This window comes from Castor canadensis, chromosome 6 (genome assembly GCF_047511655.1).
Source record: "Castor canadensis chromosome 6, mCasCan1.hap1v2, whole genome shotgun sequence".
NCBI lineage: Eukaryota > Metazoa > Chordata > Mammalia > Rodentia > Castoridae > Castor > Castor canadensis.
The window spans coordinates 167,889,390-167,908,801 of NC_133391.1; the positions used below are offsets into that span (position 1 = coordinate 167,889,390).

Consider the following 19,412-nt stretch of genomic DNA (forward strand, 5'->3'; position numbering starts at 1 on the left):
CTCTCATTTCTTCCTTGGTCAGTGTGACAAGATATTTTGATTTTATTGTTTTCAAATAATAAACTTTCACAAATTTGCCTGTTTTTGTTTATCTGTTTCATTGGTTTCTAACTTTCATTAGTCTTCCTTTTAACTCTTTTCGTATTTTCTTAAAAGTAGAAATTTATATTTTTGGTTTGTAGCCTCCTGGCTTTCTAACAAAGTCATTGACTGCTGCAGAGTTGTCCATTGAATTGCCTTACTTGAATTCCATCTATGACGCTGTGCTGTGTTTTTATCATCATTCAGTCCACAGTCTTATGCAGTTTATCTTCATTTTCTTCTCTAACCACCATGAGTTGTTCAAAATGGAACATTATATCTCTATGTATTTAGGCACTTTTGTAAATATTTTTCTCATTATTGTTGTGCTGGGGGTACAATGTGATGTTTACAAAAGTTCTTGTAATACATAATAGTTGAATTCACCCCCTCCATCATTCTCTCTTATCCCCACTCTTCTACTCCTTATTAATTTCAAATTTGATTATACTTAATCTAGAGAAAATATTTTGCCCTATTTAAATGTTGCGGGGAGGGAGAGATGGCACAAGCAATGTATATACATGTAAGTAGATGTGAAAATGATAAAATAAAAGGAGAAAAGGAAAAAAATATCAAAAAACCAAAAAAACCCCAAACAAAAAAATTAATTTCCTCTTTAATATTTAATTCTAAAGTACCATTGTACAATTTGGTTTTGACAGGATACTTACTGGTCTCAGAGCCTTTTATGTACTATTATAAATAAACTTTCTCCAAAATTCACTAATCTGGTATTTTTCTACCTTCTGATTTATTATGTAAAGAAAATAATAACAATTTTGTCAGTGATCAAAGCTGTATATCAACTAAAAATTCACTCACTTTGTAATATCTGTTATGTATATTATTCTACTCAACAGTGAAAACATCCTTAGTGTGTAATGATTTGGGCACGACTCTAGTGTGTTTCTGTGATGTGGCTGTCACTTTTAGGATCAAGCTAAAAAGTAATCAATGAGATATTTTTTTGAAAATATTTGAATACAAATTTAAGTCAATAAATTTCCTGATGTACTGTAATAATCCTTCTAATGCACATCCATAATAAATCTGCACACCACAATTATTAGAAAATACTGCATGTGTCACTAGTGGTTTGATATAAATTGATATTTTCATTGGCTTTTTGGAGGACATTAAATATCAGAGTTTGAAATTTTTACCATATGTAGCTGTTTTCCTTATTTAGTTAAATGTTTTACTTCTAAACATAATTCTCATTAAAATATATTTGAGTTATTGATATAAATATGAAAATTATGGACAGAATATGGATTCAAGGAAATAGGATTACGTATAAATTGTCAATGGTCAGAATTTTTGAATTATCTTAACACAGGCAGTTGAATATGTGGACAACATCTTGTTATTTAACAAAAATACTCTAAATCCTACTGGTTTAAAACAGCATACATTCATCTTCTTATGGTTCCATTGGTAATAAATTAAGGCCTGGCTTTGTTGGAGCCTCTGTGTCAGGGTCTCTCAAGGACTGAGTCAAGGGCTACAGTCTCATCTGAAGGCTTGATTGGGGAAGTGGATTTTAGTTGCAGTAATTTGCTCCCAAGTCATTGGGCCTTCATATTATCACTTATTGTCAGCTGGCCAATTCCCTGAGTTCCTTGCTATGTTGATGGCAGCTTGTTTCATCAAAGTGTACAAGCCAAGACACTAGAGACTATTTGTGGAAAGGATGAGAAATCCTAAGCGAGTAACAAGAAGCCATCAACTTATTCTTACTAAAGTGGATATGTTATTTGCTTATTTTAGAACACTTTTGCTGATGCAATAAATTGCTAGGATTGATTTAGTGTTTTCCAACTAAACAAAAATGCCAGTATTTCTAGTTGATATAAAAATGTGAATTTAAGCATTTCTCATTTTGATATTAAGATGTTGTCATTGGCACTTTTCTCAGAAATAATCTCCAAAGTGATTTATAATGAGAGATGTAGCAAATCTTCATTTATGTACACAAAAGAGTGTAGGACTGCAATGAGGACTAACCAACAGATTAGTCCAACAGAAAGACGGTAAAGAACAGTTTTGAATGAAATTTTTATTTACGTTTTCATCATTACTTGAAATTAGTTTCCTAACATTTTATTATGGAAACCTAATGCTACAGAAATGTTGAAAGAATTGCACAGTTAGCAACTATGCCTTCACCTGGACTTACAGGTAACTGTTTACTCATTTATTGTTGCTTCACACACCAGTGTGCCTTGCCTTTCTTTATTCTTCCATCGATGAATTATTGGTGCTTTCAACATTGTGAATGTGAACTGCTCTATGGATACTATACTTTTAAAAATTTCCTTAACTGAAACTCAGTATTTATTTATGATTTTTAATGTAAAAAGTATATGAAGTGATATGAATAACTTTTAAGTGTTTTATTCAAGAAGTTCTTGACATATTTGTATATGATGTTTGTATAGGATGTCTTATGTGTTAAAAACCAGGGTGAAACAAAACAGAATGTTATCTGAACAACTGGACAACCTTTGTAGACAACAGTGTTTTCTCCAAAAATACTGAATTCATGATTAGACATATATAATATGTGGATGGCATGGTTGGAGAATACCATCGACACGAGTAGTTTGATCAATGCTGTCGAGTTTGTGAGTTGTACAACCTTCTGAAAGCCTTATTTCTCATTAAGGATAATTTCTGTTACTGAAAACAATTCTGGGACTATCAGGCTTTTGTTGCATAAAGGGATGGCCTTTATGCAGAACTGGATATACTTTGAAACCCAATCTGTAATGCCTGAAGTGTTGAAGAATTTATTCAAGCTGCTTAATAGAAATTGAGGAACTATTAATGAGCAATGCACCTTCAGAAGACCTTACATCAAAGCAGCACACATACTACAGACCAAAAAGAAAAAAAAGTGATTTGGAATAATTCTTTAAACTATCCAAAAGGAAACATTTTAGGTAGGGCAAGTGGTCAAGAGAATTTCATGTGAACATTTAAAATTCCCTCTAAGGGAAAAGGAAAAGAGAATAATAGAACATCAGTAATATCATAAAGCATAACATCTGTGGAGGTAGAGGATATAAAGATGTGTATTGAAAATGGTTGAAAAAATGGGGTGAGAAGTCAAGGGGTAAGGGAGAGAAATGGAAGGGGTTAAACACACCAAAGTAAAGCACACCCACAGTGGGGATACATTGAGAAACCCCTTTGAACATCAACTTAAGTATTAATAATGAAAGACTTGATTGTAAAATAGGTACATTGTATGTCAGGTACTAGTGGGAGGGCGGAGGGTGAATGAAGGTGATTCAGTTGGGGATATATAGGTGATGGACTTCGTATACGTACATGAAATAGAATAAAGAAACTTCTTACAGTTTCTTTAAGTGGGGCAAGGAGGGGTTAGAGGGGAGAGGATAGGGGTGATCTAACAATATAAGCCTAATTGGAATTATCACTGAGAATGCTCCCCCCATATAATGAGTATATCCTAATAAAAAATTAAAATTCCTTCTTAAGCAAATCTTAGTTTGAGAGTTCAGGCTAGTGTCATACTAATTTCCATACAGTTCACTGTGCGTTGTCAACACAAGCTGTGCTGTTAATTCTGGAGCAGAAGCTAGTGTAATATGGACAGTGTTTTGAAAATAATTAAGTATTGCATTTCAGTTTCTACATGCAGGCATGTTCCCTTCCTCTATGTTCATTCTATATTTGAACCTTGAGGGTGGTGGCACCATGGAAGGAGATGTTAGTGATTGCCTGCAAGGAAAATGCAACTTTGGATCTCAGATTGACTTTCTTGACCTTTTAACATGACAGAGTCATTAATGTCATGGAGTGTAGAATCAGAACAGGACTTCTTTTTTCATATTCCTTTACCTTCCATGTAATCAAATCAGTAAAGATGATTGGCAGATAAGACCATATAGAGTTTCATCCCTGAGTCTAAATCAGAGAAGAAGGAGGATCCCCCGTTTTTCTGCCCTGTGAAAGAGAAGAGGCAAAAGTACAGGAGCTGGCAGTCAGTGTGAATAAGATGTCCTCATTGGAAGAAAGCCAATGATTGAGGGCTTTTCATTCCAAGTGAGAAGATTAAGCAAGGGGAAAACGTGTATGACACACTGAGGTCCCCACGGCAGGTAATGGTATTCCTTGGCAGATGGGGTGCAGAAGTATTCTAAGATGATTTCTGGGGCATTTGCAAGAGCGTTTCCATGTCTGTGGCAAAGAAGACACATAACATAGGATGCTGAAGAGAGTGCTTTGGTTTGGAGTCATCCAAACCTTATTAGATTAACAGACAACACCTGTTGATCAAATAGCCTGACCTTGACCTTGAAGAGACAGAGGACAGAGATGACTATGAAGCTTTCACTGAAAGCCTCTATCTGTGGAAGAGCCCAAAACACTAAAAACATGAGTTCAGAAAATCCATTCCCCATCCTTGCATTCTGGCCACAAAAGCATCGGGAGCCAACTTTGGCAGGAAGTGAGGGAAAACTGCACTACTGAGCAGTGATTGCAGACACAAGCGAAGGTCACCCTAGACAGTTTAAATCGTTGAGTCTAGCTAGAGTCACTGAACTGCAGTGAAATTTGATTTCTTTCCACCAAATAGATGGTTTAGCTCAGGAAAACCAGAATTCTTATGCAGAAGTGACATATGTATGTAATTATATAAATTCAGTATAATATATTAATATGTAATATAGATCACTATATAAATAACATTCCATTGTTGCATTATTACTCCAGGTAAAACATCTCTTACTGTCAATATGCAATATATGATCATGTTACATATATTTTTCTGACATGGGTATGAGCACATTTGAGACCACTCTAGTGTTTTCCTTACTTGCCATTTTTGTAGTTAAATTATTCAAAACTACATTATAGTGCTGCAATAAAAATGACAACTAATCTATTACGTACACCCCAAGTGCCTAAGAAATTAGGACAATCTTTTGCACCCTTTCTTGGCCTGTCCTCCATCCCCAGCTGCCAGGAAAGTGACATAGGTGCTGCTGTCTTCAGCTGTGAGCACCAGCCTGGTTCCTGCTTTTCCGTAAGTATCGACAAAGGAAATCACTTGAGATTGTCCATTTTTCTCTGTTAAAAAGATAAAAAGATGTTTTTATTTCCCTTAAATTCTTCATACTTTCTTCTCTTACATCCCCATAACCCATTTTTATTACTATATGCTAATTGTACAAAAGGGGTTTCATTGTGATATTTAAACGTGGATGAAATGTACTTTGATCAAATTCACCTTATTTATACTCTTTCTTAACCCCCTTGTTTTTAACAGTTTTTGGTGGTTTCATTATGTTATTTTCATCTGTACATATAAAATACTTCCGTAATATTCACTTCCCCCTGCTGTTACTGTCTCCTTTCCTCTGCCCCCATTTGCTGGTTTCCCTTGCAAGCAGTCCTCTTTTTATACTCATGTCATCTTATAATTTTGTTAAAGTCTAGAATCCACATTGAGTGAAAACATGATATTTCTCTCTCTGAGTTGACTTACCTCACTTAGCATGATGTTTTCCAATTCCCCCCATTTTCCTGCAAATGACACACTTCATTCTTCTTTGTGGCTGAATAATACTCCATTATGTATATGCACCACATTTTCTTTGTACAATCATTGGTTGTTGTGCATATAGGCTGGTTACATAGCTTTGCTATTATAAGTAGTGCTGTTACAAACACAGATGTACAGGTGTCTTGACTGTTTATTGACACATTCCCTTGGATATGTGCCCAAGAATGGCATAGCAGGATCATATGGCAGCTCTAGTTTTAGTTTCTTGAGAAAGCCCCATGCTAATTTCCAATATTAGCTGCACTAATTTTCATTCCCACCAATCCTGTCTAAAGGTTCCTCTTCCCCTGCCTCCTACCAGCATTTGTTGTTTGTTTGCTTGTAATTGCCATTCTGATTAGAGTAAGATGGAATTCCAGTGTTGCTTTGATTTGCATTTTTTATGGCTAGTGATGTAGCCATTTTTTTTATTGGCTATTTGTACTTCTTTTGTGAAATGTCTGTTCAGTTCAGTTGTCCATCTAATAACTGGGGTATTCATTCTTCTGGTGTTTAGTTTTTGAGTTCTTTACATATTATGATATTAATCCTTTGTCCTACATATAGCTGGCAGTGATTTTTTTCCCATTCTGTGGGTGCTGTCTTGATTCTGGAAATTGTTTCCTTTAATGTACAGAAGCTGTTTGATTTCATGCAATCCCGTTGCACATTTTTGTCCTTATTTGCTAATCTATCAGAGTCCTATTCATACATTGTTGCCTATGCCTGTGTCTTCCAGAGTTTTCCCTAAGCTTTCTTGTAGTAGGTTCAGTGTTTCAGGTCTCACATTAAACTCTTTAATATACTTTGAATGGATTTTAGTACAGGGTGAGAGACTGGGATCTAGATTCAGTGTTCTGTGTGTGGAAAGGATTCCCTCACCCAAACTACTTCTAGCTCAAAAGACCCCCAAATATGGTTTTTTTCCCCTTGGGTCTCCTTGTCCCAACAGGTAACTCATAGGGGCAGGATCCCAACAAAAGGCTCACCCACAGTTAACAGGTTTTTCTTTTGGTGGTATTTGGGTTTGAATTCAGGGCTACCTACTAGGCAGGTGCTCTGCCACTTGAGCCATGCCCCTAGCTGTTTTATGCTTTAGCTGTTTCTCAGCTATGGTCTTATGCTGCAATGTCCACACAATAGGAAAAGCCCCATTCCGCATCCTGTTATAGTGACATATAGCTGGCACGAGCCCTGTTACTGGAAGAGGTGACTTGATTTGATCAAGTTCATCACCAAATACTATCCTTCCCAGTAACGGGGTAGTGACCGCCCAGCAGAAGTAGATTATAATCTATTTAATGTTGGTTGTTTAGCATGAAGAGCAACTGATCTATAATTAGAACTGTTTGAGTCTCCTAATGGTTTTATAAGACAAAATTCTTAATAATTGTCAGTTTGTTAAAACCATTTGTGAAATGGCATCTTTCATATCAGCACTTTATTTGCTACCATGATTATAAAGGTAAACAAAAAGATGGCACTATTTCCTCCCACTTCAAAATGTAAAATTCTTCACTAATCTTAATTTTGATTAACATTTAATGTGAATTTTAATTCATTGGTACAGAAACTTGACATTTCCCTATGGTTTTCAGCAAATTTCATCTTCTCGTTTTTTTTTCATTTATGGCTATTTTCATGTAATTTCAACATCTGTCACAGCTACATGTCACATTCAGTTGGTAGTGATTTAGATTTTAGATATAACTGGTAAATGTAACTCCTTTAGCAAGTACCTTCCTGGTGTCTGAAATATTCCCATTAATGAAAATCCTACAAAAAGAGAGAAGAAGTTTAAAATAAGTTCTTCAAACAGTGTTTATTTCTGTAATACAAATCTGCTGTGTTCAATTATCACTAACCTCCCATTGATCATGGTAATAGAAATATAGACTCAATTATCTTGTTTAGAAAACTTAAATAAGATTATATTTAAGATTAAAGATCTATAATGTAATCTAATAATCAGCAAATGATGCTGTTATGGTACACTTTTATTTGATGTTTCATTTTATTTTGTCAACTGGAGAAGCTTATTTTTGGGTGAAATTGCACAGTCCAGTGCAGAGTGAGACTCTTGACATTTTCCCATTAAACACTGATGATTGGCTATGTTACCTTCACCAACAGGGCTCACCACTTGTGAGGGACTTTCCTTTTCAACTGGCTGGGTGCCCGTGTCTTCGCTATCCTGCATGGGCTGTGATCATTACTTGCAAACATTAAGGTAAATTTTAGACAAATCTGCCTTCCTGTCATAGAGATATTTAAATTAGCAGTGCATTATTATATCCAACAATGATATCCCACCCACACAGCCTTGGATGGCCACTGTCTCTCGCATCTTTTAATTCACTTTGGATCCATTGGGAACTCAAGATTCTGTAAAATCAAGGCATCTTCACTTTCATGTGTGAAATTCCTGATTGCTCTCTGTTGTTACACAAAGAAATATTTAGTTTCAGAATATGCATGCCTTTAATACTTATTTAAAAATCTGCATCTGATTTAAAATGTTTTAGGAACAATTTAATTGAACATTGAATACTTACCATTTTAAAAACGGCATATACTGGAAATAGTGCATGTAAAAAGTAAATAAAATAGGGAGATGATAAAAATATATGCAAGGTATATAAGCAAGCATAAAGGAAAAGCATCTAAAAATGAAAATAATATCCTAGATTCCTAGCAATTATATAGCTCAAATTATTATGCACATTCTTGTAGGATTTACATGGATCAGCAAATAAGAGTGTCCCTCAATGGTTTGTAGTGAAGTGTGAAAAATATAGCTTAAATTAAAGCTGTCTTAATTTTTCAGTTAAAATGCTTATGAAATCTTTGTTCTAAAACAAATGTGGACAACTTTAGAAAATGGATGCGGACATAGAATGATATATATATTTTCCCCCAAAGTATCAGTTGCTAAGGAGATATGTGGCTATGCATTTTCTTTTACTGAAGTCCTAATTAAGAGAGAAAAATAGTTGAATACATTTCTATAAAAAGTATTGGGGGAAGAGGATTGTTTAAGCTCCTAAAGTGAAAAATGAACAGAAAAAAAATCACTTCAGATTATGAAGTTATTCCAGGATTGGTTGGCTAAGGAAGAACTGATATTTTGCTCTGTTCTTGAATAACATATTGCACTTAATACTCTGTAAGAAATATGATCATGCAGCTACATGACGGTGTGTATTGTGTGTGTCTGTTGGGTACTGATTTTTGTTCCATAAGGCAGGAAAAAACACAAAATGAATTAATCGTGGGGATTCATTGTTTCATATTTCTGAAAAGCCTGCTGGTATTCTGGGCTTCAGGCATGGTTTGGTCAGAACTCAAGTAACTTTTTTGTGTTCTCTTCTTAATAGTCAGCTTGATCCTCAGCTGACTTCCCTCATCATAAATCATAGAGGTACCATGATTCTAGGTCTCACATCTTCAACTGTATCGTCCCCCAAAAGGGAACTTCTAGTTTTTGATACTGAAATAAGAGCACTCATCTTTTATGCTTTTTTTTCCTTTTTTAGGTTCTATATCTGAGCTATTCATTGAGGTCAATCGAATGACTTCCTGAAATTCAGTTAGACTTATGATACCTCTCCCCCAAACCCTAATGCTGTGATCAAGTCAATTCAGAGCAAAAGGCACAGCTGTTGGCAAGTGAGATAGAGCAGGACTAGATGCTGGCAAACACCACAGTGCCTTCTGTAGAGGGAAGGTGGAGAAGGAGACTGGGAAAGGGAAGAGGGACCATGTCCTGTCAGCCCTAGGATGGCTTCCAAGCTTGTAGCTTCATAAAAAAACACATTTCCAAACAGGCCTTTTAACTAAAGAATGTTTTTCGCATAATAAAAAGTGTTCTAGTTTAACCTGAAAATTCAAAGAAAGCCAAAATAGCAAGGGTTTCTTTTTTTTTTTTATTCATATGTGCATACAAGGCTTGGGTCATTTCTCCTCCCTGCCCCCACCCCCTCCCTTACCACCCACTCCGCCCCCTCCCTCTCCCCCGCACCCCCTCAATACCCAGCAGAAACTATTTTGCCCTTATCTCTAATTTTGTTGTAGAGAGAGTATAAGCCATAATAGGAAGGAACAAGGGTTTTTGCTGGTTGAGATAAGGATAACTATACAGGGAGTTGACTCACATTAATTTCCTGTACATGTGTGTTACCTTCTAGGTTAATTCTTTTTGATCTCACCTTTTCTCTAGTTCCTGGTCCCCTTTTCCTATTGGCCTCAGTTGCTTTTAAGGTATCTGCTTTAGTGTCTCTGCGTTAAGGGCAACAAATGCTACCTAATTTTTTAGGTGTCTTACCTATCCTCACCCCTCCCTTGTGTGCTCTCACTTTTATCATGTGCTCAAAGTCCAATCCCCTTGTTGTGTTTGCCCTTGATCTAATGTCCACATATGAGGGAGAACATACGATTTTTGGTCTTTTGGGCCAGGCTAACCTCACTCAGAATGATGTTCTCCAATTCCATCCATTTATCAGCGAATGATAGCATTTCGTTCTTCTTCATGGCTGCATAAAATTCCATTGTGTATAGATACCACATTTTCTTGATCCATTCGTCAGTGGTGGGGCATCTTGGCTGTTTCCATAACTTGGCTATTGTGAATAGTGCCGCAATAAACATGGGTGTGCAGGTGCCTCTGGAGTAACCTGTGTCACAGTGTTTTGGGTATATCCCCAAGAGTGGTATTGCTGGATCAAATGGTAGATCAATGTCTAGCTTTTTAAGTAGCCTCCAAATTTTTTTCCAGAGTGATTGTACTAGTTTACATTCCCACCAACAGTGTAAGAGGGCTCCTTTATCCCCGCATCCTCGCCAATACCTGTTGTTGGTGGTGTTGCTGATGATGGCTATTCTAACAGCGGTGAGGTGGAATCTTAGTGTGGTTTTAATTTGCATTTCCTTTATTGCTAGAGTAGTGAGCATTTTTTTCATGTGTTTTTTGGCCATTTGAATTTCTTCTTTTGAGAAAGTTCTGTTTAGTTCACTTGCCCATTTCTTTATTGTTTCATTAGTTTTGGGAGAATTTAGTTTTTTAAGTTCCCTATATATTCTGGTTATCAGTCCTTTGTCTGATGTATAGTTGGCAAATATTTTCTCCCACTCTGTGGGTGTTCTCTTCAGTTTAGAGCCCATTTCTTTTGATGAACAGAAGCTATTTAGCTTCATGAGGTCCCATTATCTATGCTATCTCTTAGTTGCTGTGCTGCTGGGGTTTCTTTGAGGAAGTTCTTACCTATACCTACTAACTCCAGAGTATTTCCTACTCTTTCCTGTATCAACTTCACAGTTTGGGGTCTGATATTAAGATCCTTGATCCGTTTTGAGTTAATCTTGGTATAGGGTGATATACATGGATCTAGTTTGAGTTTTTTAGCAAGGGTTTCAAATGAAGAGTAATGGTGATGACAAGAGATTATAATGTGCAGAGTATTTTGGATTCCATCCCTCAAGTGCCAGCCTGACTTTATTAATACAACAGCATTCTCTGTGAGGACAGCTTGATCCTCCCCATTTAAAGGAGGAATTCTTCACCTATAAGGTCATATTGACTTTCTCTTTTCTCTTTCAACTATAGCTGCACATATGTATGTTACTAATTTATTTCTTTTTATTTTTTACTTCACTCTGCTAGAAGTTAAGCTACATGGGACCATAGCTTGTGACTATTTGGAGCATTGATGGAATACTTCTTCCATTTGATTAGAAGCTTAACTTCTAATCAGTGTATTTCCATGTGTTATATTTTTCCATTGTAGTAGCACTTGGAGTTTATAGGGATGCCATTTTAATAAATGTTTTTAAAGAAGATCATGGGAAACCAGGTGCTAATGACTCATGCCTGTACTCCTTGCTGCTTGTGAGGCTGAGATTGGAAGGATGATGGTTTGAGACCAGCCTGGGCAACAAAAGTTTGCGAGGCCCCATTTCAGTGGAAAGAAGCTGAGTATGGTGGTGCACACCTGTCCAACAGCCAAAGGTGGAAGCATAAACTAGGAAGATTGCAGTCGTGACTGGCCTGGGCATAAAGCAAGATCTGATCTCTAAAATAACCAGAACAAAAATGGCTGGAGGCATGGCTCAAGTGGAGCAGCGCCCGAGTAGCAAGTGTGAAGCCCTGAGTTCAAACCTCAGTACTGCAGGAAAAAAAAGACCATTGGATACAAAAACATAATATTTTTCCCAATGACATCTGATGTCATTGGTAACCTTTGCCCAGTTCCTGCTGTTTAATGAAGGACAGCTTATCTAGAGACCCAGTGTGGAGGAAGACTCTAGGATACAACTCTGCAAATTATATAGGGTGGCAGTGCAAGTTAGTGTGCTACAATCTTTCTACCCGTATCCTCCTGTTATGGGAAAAACAGAATTCATGAACTTTCGTTCCTCTTTACCTTTAAATTCCCAAACAAAAATAGATCAGACGCTGACCTTGGTCTTTACCACTTAAAAAGCTGTACTATTAGGACATCAGTTAGACCCTATATAACACAAATCAAAATGGTAACCTTTGTCATCTTTGCAATACCCTGATATGTGCAAGAGAACTTTGGAGAGCCTAGTAGAGTTGTTCATGTTAATATCTCATTTTGTTTCCTGACAGCCTCTGAAAAATGCAGTTTAGGTTACTTGAGTCGTGTTATACGTGCTCAGTTGGAGCCATAAGAGTGCAAATGGAACTCAAATGCCACCAGCACAGTCACTATCCCATTATGTTGAGCACCGGAGTTGGTGTTTTAAGTTCCCAAGACAGTTTTAACCACCTTTTCTGTATTTCATGTTCTCTACCCAGTTCTCCTTTAAGCACCAGTGTGGTGCTGTGAGGGGACCATGGCCTTTGGAGTTGGATGGCTATGGTTGCATTTTGGCTTAGCTGGAAGCTGTGTGAGAAGGTTTGTATGACGCATGCAGTCAGTTCCGTCAGGCTCAATTTCCTCAGTATCTCTTACAGACCCCAGGGTGGCTGGTTCCTAAGAAACCAAATAAATATTTGTTGGCTGAATGTCAAGTCCTCGTGTATTTAGAGTAGTGGTTTTAAACACATTCATTACCTTTTTGATATGACTTCTTGTGGCCTACAGTATGATAACCATCTATAATCTATAACACAAACTGTCGTAAAGTTCAGATGATCTGTATAAAATATAACATTATGGGTTTATAGATATTTTTTCCATTGCATGTCACAGAAAGTCTTTCTATAAAACTAGGACTCCACATGCTGAAAAGAAGTGATGACTACTTTAGGATTTTAAGCTTACATTTAAAAAGTGGTATGATAATTCATAATTAGTTAAGTTAGGAGGTTCACTGCTTTTCACTTCAATCAATAGAATACCTGTATACACATGCACCCACATGCACACATTAGCAACCTGGTTGCCTTCCAAATTACAATCGTGTCTCATAATAAGCATTAGAAGCAAGGTTGTTTTTCAAGTTAATGATTTTCCTGGCATGACACAATTGATGTAATTGCAAATTATGTTTTATAATAAAGTGAATGGAAAAAATGCTCATTTTTAATTTAGAAATCAACATTTGTTTTAAAAAAAAGTAGTATTCCACATTTAAACATTTAATGCAGTGCACATTTAATTGTCAACACATTGCTTCAGGCAGTGGTTTGACATTTTCTTATAATTTATCAGATTGTGTTTTAGGATTAAGGTAAAAATTAATTTGCTATAGTAAATACTTGAAGAAGTTATGAACACCACTGCAAACTTCCCCAGCACTGTTATTGAAAGCCTTTTTTTTCTTTTTCATAGTCAGAGTCATAATTATTGTTGATCACATTAAACTTCTGTGATAAGCTTAGCAATTTAACTCTAATTAATGTGATAGCTCAGATGGTAACATTAGCAAATGCTCAGGAAATGTACTTAAAATGCTGCAGTAAACATCAGGTATGGATTTTATAGATAAAATTTGTATTTTATAGGAAATGTTCAATATATTAAAGAACATAAAATTCAAGTTGGATGCATATGATTTTTCATTTAAATTCTTATATTTAAGATGCCAACTTTTTCAGGGAACATGATTTTCTCAATGTTTTAACATGTAAGGCCAGCCTCAGAAAAGCAAGTATCACAGGTTTTCTTTCATATGAAGAATCTATACCTAAAATAATGATAATAATAGTAATGAAAATGTGACATCCTTATAAAAGTGGATTATTGGTGGCACTAGAGGGAAAGGGAGAGGGAGAAAAATATATTTTCAGAAAATAGCATATGAAATCCACTAAAAACTGTTTAAAAAAGAGGGAGGAGAGAGGAGGATTTAGAAATAGTACTACAGTGAGTGAATTTGATCAATGTATATTATATAATGTATATAAATATCATGATGAAACTCCTTTGTACATTTAATTTATGCTAATAATCGATACATTAAAAAAGTAAGGTATTGCCAGGTTCCACACTTTTACTTCAAGGACTGATACTTTCCTTGACAGTTAATGAATCACTAAGGCCAATATTTATAGTTGATACTGTTTCTTAAGATCTACTGTTCAGTTGAGAACCAGTGTAAGTCCTCCTTCCTTGTGGGATATTTTTTTGAAAACAGAGGCCAATGACTTCCACCCTTTTAATATAATCATTCTTTCCTGCACCATGCATTTGTCAAAAGGCACAGTTAATTTTTGTTTATAGTTGTTTTTTGGCTTTTCCTAACTAAATTGAGAACCTTCTATGAGCTGTGACTAATTCTTATATCTTGGTCTAAAACACAGCTTTCCCTAGTGCCTAATGTGTGTCTGGTGATTAATCAATATTTGGAGATGACCAGGAAGTGCATCCATTATTCTGAAGTCCAAGACATACACTGACTCAGTCATTCCTTTCCCTGGCACGTCATATAAATTTAAACCCAGACTCATTCTTTCTTTATCACTTGCTGGATTCATATAATCTAATTGCAGTGAGTAAATTCATGTTAGATAATGAATTTTTGAATATATGTCTTGATTTTTGACACAAGCTTTTCAGTTTATATTCTAAGTAATGATTACCAAATAGAATTCTGTCACTTAATTGCTACACACAAAGTGCTTTCAGAATTTGGAGCTGGAAAACTTTATAATAATCACTCAGAATTCATCTTTTGTGTCCTGTTTTATTATACATGACTTTATATCACTTTGAAAGTAGTGTAATTCCATTGTATGCTGAAATAAATGGATAATCATTTACAATCTGACATTTAATTGTCCAAGATGCTTTAAAGTAACCATAATTTACAATCTGATTATGAAAACATCCAGCTTCCCCAACTTTATCAAAGCTAAAGCTTGTGTTTTCGCAAAAGTTTTACACAGCCATTTAGAAGTCAGCACAGTGCTCAGTGTGTCACAACCAGCACCGAAGTCCTCTAGAGCAGCCTCAGGTGACAGTCATGGTGGCCTTCCTTGTCATTGGACTTGTGGTGCAAGTTCATTCCTTAATGTCTTCTTGGATGTTTTCTCTGTGGTTGTTAATACTCTTCTTTACATTTTTAACATTTTTTTTTGGCAGCACTGGGGTTTGGACTCAAGGCTCTGCACTTGCTAGGCACGTGCTCTGTCATTTCAGCCACAACTTCTGTTCTCTTTGCTTTAGTTATCTTTCAGATAGAGTCTTGCTCTTTGGCCCAGACCAGCCTTGAACTGTGATCTATGTATACCTTCTGTATAGCTGGAATTACAGGCACACATTACCACACTAAGCTTATTTGTTGAGATGTGGTCTGGATAATTATTTTTTTTGCCCAAGCTGGTCTTCAGTTAAAATCTTCCTGTTCTCTACCTCTCAAATACCTGGGATTACAGGCATGAGCAACTATACTCAGCCTCAAAATCCTTAATAAGATGTATGAGAAAGACTCATATTTAACCACTGAGTTTCTGGTTACATGAATATTGTGTGATAAAAATTTGCTTTATGTTTCTGAGCAAATTGATTCATAGATATTTTAAAACCATATTCTCATGCATCCATATTCTGATGATTTTAAATAAAAAATAGATGCAAACATAAACATAAGAAAAGAAAATTCTGAGTTTTGGTGTCTTTCCTGCAATCTGGAAATAAAAACTCTGAAACCCAGAAGTTCCTTCATGTGTTCATGGAAGTCACTTTGGAGGGAACCTAACCTGGACTAATGTACAGTTGTTTATAGTGACTTTTTAAAATCAAAATAATGTGAATATTCATATTTTTGCATCTGAAATATCAACATAACATATTTAGCTCCAAATGCTGCCTCAGACTCTCCTGGGAGTGTGACATAAAAATAGCAGATGCATTTTCTTTATGAGTCAAAAAAAATTGAACATGTAATTCAAGGATTCAGATAATGAAATGATGAAGCTGAATTGTTGTTTCTACTGTAGAAATGATGGAGCTGTGATCAGGCACTGGGAAATGTTTCCATGCTTGGGAAAATGCAGAAAATTTGGTTCATGTTGCTAACTCTAGTGAATGAGTGTGATTTATACTTTCCTCTGCCTGTGGTAGAGAGATGGAAGAAAGCAGAGGCAAGTGGGTCCAGGATGGTGGGCAGACCAGCTGGAATTGGAAATATTAAAATAGAAACCTTCTAGTTATAGCAGAAATCAACTTCTGGCAGCTATGAAAAACACCACAGAACAGTTGGCATGAAACTGCTTGAAGCCCCAGAGCTGCAGAAAGGTCCTCAGAGGGGCTGATTGTAAGTGAAAAATTTCCCAGTGAAAGCTAGGATTAGTTTAAGTAATGATTGATCTTAGTCCCGATTGCACTGGATTCTAATTGCCTGTTTATATGTCTGCACCCCCTTTCTAGACAATAAGATCTATAAGCATGAGCTTGCGTATCTGCTGCTGAGGGAGGGGTCCACCCCCAAACACCTTTGCCAGGTGGTGGGTGTTCATTAAATATTTGGCAGTGTGTGAATGAAGTGTGGCTAGTTACGGCCAGTGACTAAATCTGTGCATCAGTTTTAAGTTTATGATGTTTTACTGTGGTGTGGTACAGTGAACTCAGTAAGTGGCCATGTGGCATAGAAGTTGCAGCATAGAGAAGTTGGATTTATTTTGTAACTGCCCTGCCTGTGACATCCCATCTAAATTCTGATTATTTCATGGTAATCTCTGTCTGATAAGAATTGACACGAGTACTACTGGTGGAATATTTCCTGTTTCTTTTGTAGTGATTGAAAAGTAAGGGTGAGAACCACTGCTGCAAAGAGGAGTAATTTATACAAACATAATCATGAATAATTAGAGTTACTTCATTGACTTAGCAGTTCTAATAGTGATGGTTGTTTAATGTGTGTTGGAGAGAAAAACCATGCCATGCATTTTCTTCTGGTCAAATAGGTGTTTGGGAACATGAGGACAAGACCATTGTACTGCTCCTTCTGATGCTTTGTGCATACAAATGGCAGAAAAAGTTCGGAAGTCAAAAGCAGTGTTTTTGGAGTTGGTTTCGCAAACTCAAATCTTTAAGGATCACTTAGCTAGCAGTTCTTAGTTTATATTGGTTAATAAATATACATTTTCCCAGATTACCAGTAAATCTTACCATGTAGATCATAACTCTAAACTCCATGTCATATTCCCTCATATCTGTTACCTCTGTGACCTTGGGACCATGACCACATTTGGTGATGTACTGGGGAGCATCGAAGGAAACTTAAATTAAAAGAAAAAACTCCTAACCAAATCAGGGACTTCAAGTTATAAGTACTAAAACTTGAGAGGCAGATGACAGAAGGACAGGTTTAGAAAAGCTGAAATTTTTTTTTTCAAATTCACATTTTTTTTTCATAACTTGCCAGAGAACTGAGTCACAGAGCGACAGATTCAGGGAGAGAGGAGACGTGTACCTCATTTATTTGCTTGGAGGAAAATTAAATGACATCAGTAATTCTCAGCGTTCTTAGTACGTATGGGCTGACACGCGCACGTTTAGTTTCACAGAGTTAGTATTCAGGGCTCAGACCAGAAGACGGTCAGGTCATTGCTAAATTCTTTCAGGCTGTACCATAGGAAATTGACAATTGTTTTTGACCCATAAAGGGCAGTTTCTTCTGGTTCAACCTAACCTATCACTATATTCCAAATTAATGGCTAGTTTTTAAAAGTTACATTACTGAATTAAATTAATATTTGAAAGTATAAGAAAATAGCAAATTTAAGTGAAAACAGATGTTTATTACAGAACATTGAAAAAGAAAACTAAATGCTTTAATAAAAAAACCATACAGTATAAACAGAGGACAACCTGGTGGGGTGGAATGCAAACACTACAGGCTAGAGAGGCAGGTTTGTTCTTGATGAATTTACATATAAAATTCTGATGACATTTGATTTTTGATTCTAAAATCAAAGTATGAATTGGCTTGATATGATTAATAATTTAAACAAAATATAAACATAAGGACAATTTAAACAATGGCATTAGTGTACAGGAGCCAATTCAAGATCAATGACTGCAGAACTATACATACATATAAATTCTGAGGTAAGAAATCTTCAGGCAAATGTGCCTATGCACATTTGAAGATCAGAACTGAAACTCCACTACTGATGAACACCATGAAGAAAAGGATGTATAACATCCATGAACATCTGTTTCAAAAACAGCCTGTTTCCAAACTGTACACTTATTTACAAATGATCATTACACTATTAACAACTACTGGGACACCATCAGGCTGATCCCCAATACACTACTTTCACAGGCATCCCTGAGCCCCTTGTTCAGGCAGCCATTTTAATCTTTGGGCTTTAAGAACATCTTCTTTGCTTTAATTGGTTTTATGTTTCCATTTTCATCTTCTTCATAGTTGGCATGGTCCTGCTTCTTGGGAAACTTTTTTCCAGTTATCCCTACCAAGGTCTCATATCTTCTTGCCATTTCTTCGTTGGACACATCAAGCTCCACTATTTCATGTTCATCTTTTTCTTCTGCTTTGCTCTTAGCATTCATCTGAAGCATTAGTTTCTCCACTTCAGGGTTAAAGCCTCTGAATGACATTCTTCCATGGAGAAGATCTTCACACAATAAGAAATTCTGCTCTTCTGTTATGAAACTTTCTTTCTCTTTAAGCTCTGGCAAATCCAAGAACCAGTGCTCTTCACTAATGATCTTTTCCTCTTCTTCTAGTTGTTTCTTGGTTTCTGAGTCCAGTCCACTTTGCATGAACTTCATATGCAGCAGATTCTTGGACAATTTGGTTTTGTGCTCGGCTGCCATGCTGGCTCAGAAAAGCTGAATTTTTAATTGTCAAAGTAGGAAGTCAAAAGAAAATGTCTAACTGGATACAACAAACATGTGCATAAGTATATTATTTAGATATGTGAAAGTAACCACAAAAACACCCAAACAGACAAGTCTTAAAGCTGTTAGCACTAATAGAAGAAGCACATGTGGAAGGAGGGCAAGAAGGGAAGAACTGTTTTTCCACAGGGGTGCCACTCAAATGACAGAGCATTTAGCTTGAGGCTCTGGGTAAAAAACCAAACCAAAACAACCCTCAAATCCTCCTGAACTATATGTGCACACGTTGTATTAATAATGTAAAAATTAAAATGGGATATATGTGTTAATCTGGTATAGCAAATTAACTTTGGGTTTTAAGTGTTTTTCATTATAAGTTAGTACATATCCATTAGCAACTTGAGAGCAGAAGAACAAAGAAACAGAAAACCACAGGTGATCTGTCCACTCAGAGGAAATAATTACCTGCTCTG

The 19,412-nt window shown here is 36.2% G+C and overlaps 1 protein-coding gene and 1 pseudogene across 5 annotated transcripts in view; one reads left to right on the forward strand and one right to left on the reverse strand.

Annotated features, from left to right (window-relative positions):
* The window catches only part of Ctnnd2 (catenin delta 2), an 858,282-nt gene that overhangs the window by 76,481 nt on the left and 762,389 nt on the right, over positions 1–19,412 (forward strand). For 2 of the 5 annotated variants that reach the window (XM_074077728.1, XM_074077727.1), the window contains exon 2: positions 7,796–7,892. The exons of the other annotated variants lie outside the window; for them this stretch is intronic. The gene's annotated coding sequence lies outside the window, so the exon portion shown is untranslated. The remainder of the gene's footprint in view (positions 1–7,795; positions 7,893–19,412) is intronic. 5 annotated transcript variants of the gene reach the window in all.
* On the reverse strand, positions 18,356–18,915 carry LOC109702181 (M-phase phosphoprotein 6 pseudogene; annotated as a pseudogene).